Source organism: Belonocnema kinseyi, chromosome 1, assembly GCF_010883055.1.
Source record: "Belonocnema kinseyi isolate 2016_QV_RU_SX_M_011 chromosome 1, B_treatae_v1, whole genome shotgun sequence".
Classification (NCBI taxonomy): domain Eukaryota; kingdom Metazoa; phylum Arthropoda; class Insecta; order Hymenoptera; family Cynipidae; genus Belonocnema; species Belonocnema kinseyi.
The window spans coordinates 89,927,796-89,935,837 of NC_046657.1; positions in this window are offsets into that span (position 1 = coordinate 89,927,796).

The window sequence follows — 8,042 nt, forward strand, 5'->3', positions numbered from 1 at the left end:
CTGGACAGCCAAATAAATCCTTAGGTATAAGTGTTTGGAAAAGGTTGAGGTGATTCTTGAAGTAACTTTCAACGAGGAATCCAGTGGTGAACTTAGTTTCAAGCTTAAACCTTACCTATGACCTGACTACACTTTTTAATGTAAAATCTTCCCTTCTTTCGATTTCCGGGTAACTCGATGGTCACTATTTAATGTACATTGTTTAAGTAAGTAAGTAGGGTATGAAGATCATTTTCACAAGCTAGCTAGCGAAAAAATGTTCAGACCATATCGAGGTTTGAATGGCCGTTATACGTCCATCAAGGTTAAGGTTTTTAACTTAACATTTTCCGCTCTTTCGATTGCCAATGCCAAAAATGGGCCATTCCATTTAAAAAAATAAAGGTGACCTTGAAATATCCATGTAGGTCAAAACTAAGGTCACCGCTGGATTCCTCGTTAAATGTTACTTTAAGAATTACCTCAAGCTTCTTCAAAAAAATTGGACCTAAGGGTTTATTTGGCTGTCCCGGGATTTACGTAATAGGATGAACAACCACAGCAGAACCCCCAGGGAGCAACTGCCATCCATAAAAATGACACTGGCTCCTACTAGAAACGCGGAAAGTCACAACTACAGCCATGTCCTGCGACCATAAGATGGATTGCCACAGGGCAGCACGAAATTACAACGATAGGCCAGATAGTGTGTATTGAGTTAACGAACTAGCGATAGCTTCGGACTTCCAAGAACACCGATCAGAAGGACAATCATTTTAACCGAATATCTTGGGTGTATTGAACCGCTGGCGACCAAAAAGGGACACGGCCGGATTCAGCCTGAGAAGTATTGTCCTGAGTGTCAATTTTTAAAATCTTTCTAATTTCAATTTTAAAGACCGATACTTGTAGAGAATTTCAAGGCACATCTTTTTTTCCTCTTGCAAAAATTTATAGGTTTTGTAGTTTTTGAGATAATTGGTAAAAAGTGGATTTTTTGAAAACGAAAAATTCCCATCTTTTTTCACTTCAACTCGCGCTAATTTAGCCAATTTTCATCATTTCCTGATTTCCCCAATACAAAGTACGTGTTTTGAGGCAATGCAAAAATCATGAATTTTAACCTTCAAGCGCCTCGTGTAGCAACCGAATTTTAAGCTACGGAAAGCTTTCAGTGAGAAAGTTGTTCATTAGGGTTCAAAGAAGTTTTCTGGAAAGTTTTAGATCAATTGGATTAATAGTTCTAAAATTATGAATGTTTTAAAATCCAAGCGGTAATCTTGACGCTGCCCAAAAACGTGTCTGGCCGGCTACGTACGCGCTGCAGCGAACGACGTGAAGGTCAAGTCAACCTTACCAAAAAAAATGCACAACAGTAACTTTTTTTGTCATCTTCTATGAAATTCTACAAATAAAGCGTAGAATCAGCGAAGTGATTGTTTCTTAAAATATTTGGAAAAGCATTTTTTTGAGATTATTGAGATTTTTGAGATATTTTTGAGAATATTAATTAAAAAGAAAGAGATATTAAAATGAAACAAGGTAGAAAAAGAACTAGAAATGAAGATTCGTGGATTAAAAATAAGAAAAAATGTTCCAGAAATCAGGTACGATTGGAAACCGTCAATACAATTTTTAAATAAATTTTAATCATAAATTTAATATTTTATGACTTTTTTTATTCTTGATTTTTTAAATGATTCTTTTACTGAACTATATATAATATGTAGATAGTCTAAAGTAATTATTTTAAATTTTTATTGACGAAGTTAATAGCCTTATTTGTTATTTCTTTAGGGAAAAGAATACATTATTAATTCTAAAACTAAAAAAGACGGTATTGCTAAAGATATTCTAATCCCAGAGAGATCTTTCAAACCTATTGAATCCTGCTGTGGAGAAAAATGTTACCAAAAGTTTTCAAATGTGCAACAAGAAAAAGTACATACAAATTTTTGGAATCTCGGGAACTATAATGAACAAAATGTGTTTCTCAGAGGATTGTTAAAATGCAAGGATCCTATCCAAACGAATGCAGGTGAAAAACTAGGACGGTTAATTCATTGGATATATTTATTTCCTACTGACGATGAAAATGTTCCGATTTGTAAGAAATTTTTTTGTGCTTTTCTATGTTTGGGCAAAAGAAGAGTTGAAAATGTTCAAAAAAAAATTTTCAATAAGCAGCCTTTAAAAAATTTGGCAGGTGGAGTACGCGAAAGTTGTCTTAAATTAACAGAAAATTTAAAAAAAAATGATTGAAGAGCATTGCGAATCAATTCCACATCACAGTTCACATTACAAACGAAATTCTACCAACCTAAAATATTTTCATAATCCTTCATTAAATCTTGTAGAATTTTACAAATTATTCGGAAAATATTATAAAGAAAAAACGGGGGCTAAATTGAAAATAAGTCAAACCGTTTATTTTAAGTATTTTAACCGAAATGTTAGCTTCAGTTTTAAATTACCTACTACTGACGTGTGCAATACTTGCTACAAAAACGAGACAAATGGACAGGTAAACGAAGAAGTAATTAATCACAAAAACAATCCTGAAATTTATTCGAAGTTAAAAAAGCAAATAGTCTCTGAAAATAATAGTCCATGCTGTGAATTTGATTTTGCACAGAATTTTACACTACCAAAAATACCCGTGTCCACGCAGTTTTACCTACGTTTAGCATGGCTTTTTCTATTTAACGTACATGTACATACTACGAACCAGAGTTACATGTTCCCTATTCTTGAGGGAATTGTAAAGAAGGGTGCTAACTCTGTTTGCAGTCTTATAAAAAGAATTTGCTAAAAGATTGCTAAAAGATTTTTTTGCTAAAAGATTGTATTAAAAGAATTTGCTAAAGACAAGTTCAACAGCATAACATTATTTTCAGACTCATGTCCGGGACAAAATAAAAACTACACAGTGTTCCATTTTTTGGTTTTATTGTCCATTTATTTGCAAAGCGAGATTAAATATGTGTTTCCAGTTCGAGGCCATTCCTATTGCCAATGCGATAGAAATTTTGGCACATATTTGCAAAAGCTGAAAAAATTAGAACGAATTGAAACCGAAGCTGAATATGTAGAAATGATTCGCAATGCTCGTTCACCTTCATTCACAATGACCGAGAAGTGTGAAGATCTTCTGCAGGATTATGAAAATTGTTTCAAAGGCAAAATGCGAAAGCCAAAAAATTTCCAAATCAGCAAAGCGTTCTTTTTGCATGTTTTTCCTGATGGAAAAGTGGATGTTTTTGACAACTATGAGTTGCAAAATCCAACCACTTTTTTCTTTAAACCTACGCTTAAAATAGAAAATCTTTCGAAAAGTCCTCCGCCCCGAATTGAATTAAAAGCTGCCAAAATAAAGGATGTAAAAAATCTCTTCCAGTATTTAAGCGCTAAAGGAAAAGAATTTTTCGAATCATATTTTTTAAAAGTACAAACTCAGAATCCAGATGCCGAAGAAACTGAAGAGAGTGACAAAAATGACTAAAAGTAGTTTCTAATAAAATATTGTTTGATTAATTTATTCTTGTTCAATAATATGCATAATATTATATGTTAAATGTTTACTAAATAAATTATTATAATGATAATATCTGGAGTTACTGTCGTGCATTTGTTTTGGTAAGATTGACTTGACCTTCACGTCGTTCGCTGCAGCGCGTACGTAGCCGGCCAGGCACGTTTTTGGGCAGCGTCAAGATTACCGCTTGGATTTTAAAACATTCACAATTTTAGAACTATTAATCCAGTTGATCTAAAACTTTCCAGAAAACTTCTTTGAAATCGGGAAATGATGAAAATTGGCTAAATTAGCGCAAGTTGAAGTGAAAAAAGATTGGAATTTTTCGTTTTCAAAAAATCCACTTTTTACCAATTATCTCAAAAACTACAAAACCTATAAATTTTTTCAAGAGGAAAAAAAAATGCACCTTGAAATTCTCTACAAGTATCAGTCTTTAAAATTGAAATTAGAAAGATTTTTAAAATTGACACTCAGGACAATACTTCTCAGACTGAATCCGGCCGTGTCCCCTTTTGCTCGCCAGCGGTTCAATTGTAGCAGCTTTCTTGTAAGGCCTCGATTTTTCTGGTTTTCTTTCTCCTTGATTGTGATGTTTTAGTCGGACAGAGCCGAGAATTCATTTACGAACATAGATCGTTTTTTTAAGTCCTGAAAGAGACGTTAGGTCTCGAGTTTGCATTGGATACTGCTGTCCGAATTATCTGGTTCCAGTCAATTGGACACATTGTCAATTGGCCACATTGTGTCTCGTGAATGGGGCACCCGGATATTATGGGTCCCAGGCTCTCAGGATAAGCATGGCATGCTCTGCATCTATCACTGGGACCTTCTTGATCCAAAATGCAGCACCTGTATAACAATATAGTAATGACACCGCTCCGGCACGCTAAAATGAAATTCACTCTTCCGTCATGTTCGAAAAAAATATAACATTTAAGTTTATGGCACTCGTCAAGTATAAATGCGTTTCTCTTGAAAAATAGGTTTTTTAAGTCCAACTTCAAAATGGTTTGATAACTCGTTTTTCCACTTAGAAAGTTTGTTTTGGATCTGAAATGTCGTGAATTTATCCGGCTAAATATCTCTATACGTAGCACCATACCGGTTGAAAGGGCCCTTTTCATGCGGATGCCCATATATAGTGAGATACATAGAGAAATTAATGTCCCTTTGGAAAATCAGATTTACCATCTCATCTGGAAATTATTGTGTGACAACGAACAGCGTCTCTTTCCAGAGGGGCGTCTTTTAGGGAAACACCATGAGCTCTCTGCTCTTTTGCATCACACTTCTGCCACTATCTATCGGACCACGCGATGCTCCTTGATACTGGTCACTCACGTATTTTATATGGATGAACTGAAGATCTATGTTTCTACTTTAAAGAAAATTCAAAGTGCTTTTTGATTACCCTGAGCTTGTGGCTATTAGTTTTATAAGACAGATTTGGTCCTCCAATCTATCGGCGTTGAAGAAGGTATCTGCGCATATTTTTAAATAATCAAAAATCCTAATTAAAACCAATAAAGATTTCTTAAAAATATTGTGCTTTGAAATTCACTAACTGTACCACAATAATTCTGATAAGAAACCATGAGTCATTTCGTAAGTTTGTGTTGTGAGATCCATGAGATTAATAAAGTGCACATAATATTTTTTAAATTAAATAACTTTAGAGAAGAAAAACAAAAGGTACATTTAAATTATATTAACATATTGAATTTCGTGTCCGTTCAGAGCAACCTTTCGATACCTGTTTTTATAATCATAACCTGAAAGAGCATACAGTAGTTAGTAGCGATAGTATGAATGAAATTTTCTCATTTTGATTATATTATTTTAACGTACCTTTAGTTTTTCTTTTTCAAAGCTGCTTCTTTTCCTTCATATTATATGTATTTTCTTTGTTAATTTAATGGATCTCAAGCCACAAACAATAAGGAATCGTGGGTCTTTGTCACATTGGGATCTGGCTTCACGGGAAATACATGGCACATGGGTATCTGCGCATACATCTTAATTATTTTTCAACTACATTTGATTGAGTTTTATTTCAATTCCTGAATGAATGAGCTTTCAACCTCGAAAGAGGTTGAAAAGTGGTTGAATTTTCAACATATTTCTAATACTTGTTTAGGATCCTAAACATGAACATGCATAGGAACTAATCCACGAGGATTAGTGGCTTGGCTCCTTGGCTCTCTCGATAATGAGTTTCGTAATGGAATCCCTACAAAAAACACCAGATTGACACGTTATTCAAAGTTACTTCACTTAAGATGCGAGGCTGTTGAAAATCAGATTTCCAGATAATATCTCGTGAATGCGATTTAATACTAAGCAATCGAATATATTCTCAATGTACAGGGTGGCTCAATTGAACTGCAATTTTTAGAACGCTCTATTTTTTATACAAAACTTAATTTTTATTAAAACATTAAAAAATTGGTGGAAAATATTTAAATTTTACAAGTTTATGTCGAATTTTCGATATGACCGTCTTGCCCGAACTGTGACTCTGACTTGGTCGACAAACGACACGCACGCTGCATGAATGTGCTCCTGCGGGATCTTCATCAATTCGGGAAGGCCTATCTTGAGCACCTCAAAACTGTTAATGTGCTCAAAAAAAGAAAACTGTACAAAATCATTCAAAGGTTACTATGTCGGTGCAGATTTCTTTGGAAGATCATGTGCAGTTTTCTTTGCCAAATTTCTCCTCAGGAACCGTCAAGATTACATGTACAGGTTCGTGCAGAGGCACATGAGTAGGATCCTTAGAGGTTTTTGTACAGAAATTTTTAGCTGGGACGGCATAAGTTTAGGACAAAATAGCATTATGTTAGGGCAAAGCGGCATGAGATTGACATAAAGAAACATAAAGTAGGCAGAAAGTTGTTTAACTTCAGAGCAAAGGGGCAGAAATTCGGGGTAAAGTAGTATAACGTAAGGGCATACAGCTATAATAGGGGGCGGCGGCTATCCCAGGCAATTTGATAGCTGTGAATATGGATATATATTCGACTCAAGCTTTTGCAAATATAAGTTCCGAATAATAAGTACCCAGGCGGAAATATTATATAGAGTTTATGTATAGTGTGAAGTATTATATATAATATTCATTTTTTTTATACATTTTTTGTATAAAACAAATGAATATAATATATAAAACTTCACACTATATATAAACTATATATAATTTTTCCGCCTGGGTAGAACAATATTTTTATATTTCAGGTTTTACGAAATAATGTTATAATTATTGACATCAAAGTCCAAACTTTTTCAACTTGCAGTGCTTCCAATTTCTTTAGATGTAGTTCTAGTTCGAAAGTGTAACTTTCAAATAATTATTATCAGGAATTTTTTTAAATACCTTTCCAGATTGTGATAATTAACTATTGAAAAAATACAATAAATTGTTCGTGATAATAAAGATTTTTGAATCAGGCTAAAATACTTGGAAAATAGAATTTTTTCCTATAAAATTCAATACTTTTCATTATAATTCATTTTGAACAAGTTTTTCACTTCCGATTCTCGATATTATTGTTTAATGTCAAGCAATATTTGATTTGATCGAAATAATACATTAAATGTTACCATTTTTTATATGAGCGAATGTTTATTATCATGAAAATGTATTCTACCGTACAGGTTAATGTTATAACCAAATATCCATAGTTAAAAAGAAATTTGTTTTAGTCAAATTGTGTTTAAGGTGTTGGATAATTTGATACAGTTTTTGCAAAAAGAAGTGAACATTCTCCGTGAAATGATACCGAAAGTTTTCATTATTTCATTATACAGATAATAAATAACAATAGACCAAATTTAAAGCAACTAAGTACAAAAATATCAAGGAAAAGCATAAATTAAATACAAAAAAAATTAAACGTAACGTGTTTCAAAGTGATCTAACATCGAAAGCTGAAGCATTTGTAAAATGCTAAAATATGATCAAAAATAATATTATAAACCATATAATCAATCCAAATTAATCCGTATAATTTTTAATCGGCCGAAATACGTAAAAAAATTTTGTATCCTTTTTTTTAGGTGCGCAGATTTTATACATGTTCTGTATTAAGGGCCGCGAACGTGCTTTTGAAGACTGGAATGGAAAGGGGGCTAGAACAGTGGGTGGTCGGGTTAAACGATTATCGGACAATAGTTTGTTAGTAGGATTCGCCTGATGTATTGTTCTCGGTGAAATGTGGATTCAGCTTCGGTCGCGAATCGCTTCTTCGCCACATGAAAATCAAACTACAGACTCCATACAACTCAGCAATCGCACCAAGTGCCGGAGAAGTCCAATTCTAAATAAACGCTCTATTCTCTATTGTTTATATTTATTGAACAATATAAATGTGCTAACAATAAGGTACGCAAAGTAAAATTAAGCTCTTTGTTTCACATATATTAATAATAATGTGATTACAAATAAAAGCGTGGGGTATACATTTTAAAATTCCTTACTCAAATAGATGTAATGTAAAATATTTACGTAAGACCATTTTATTTC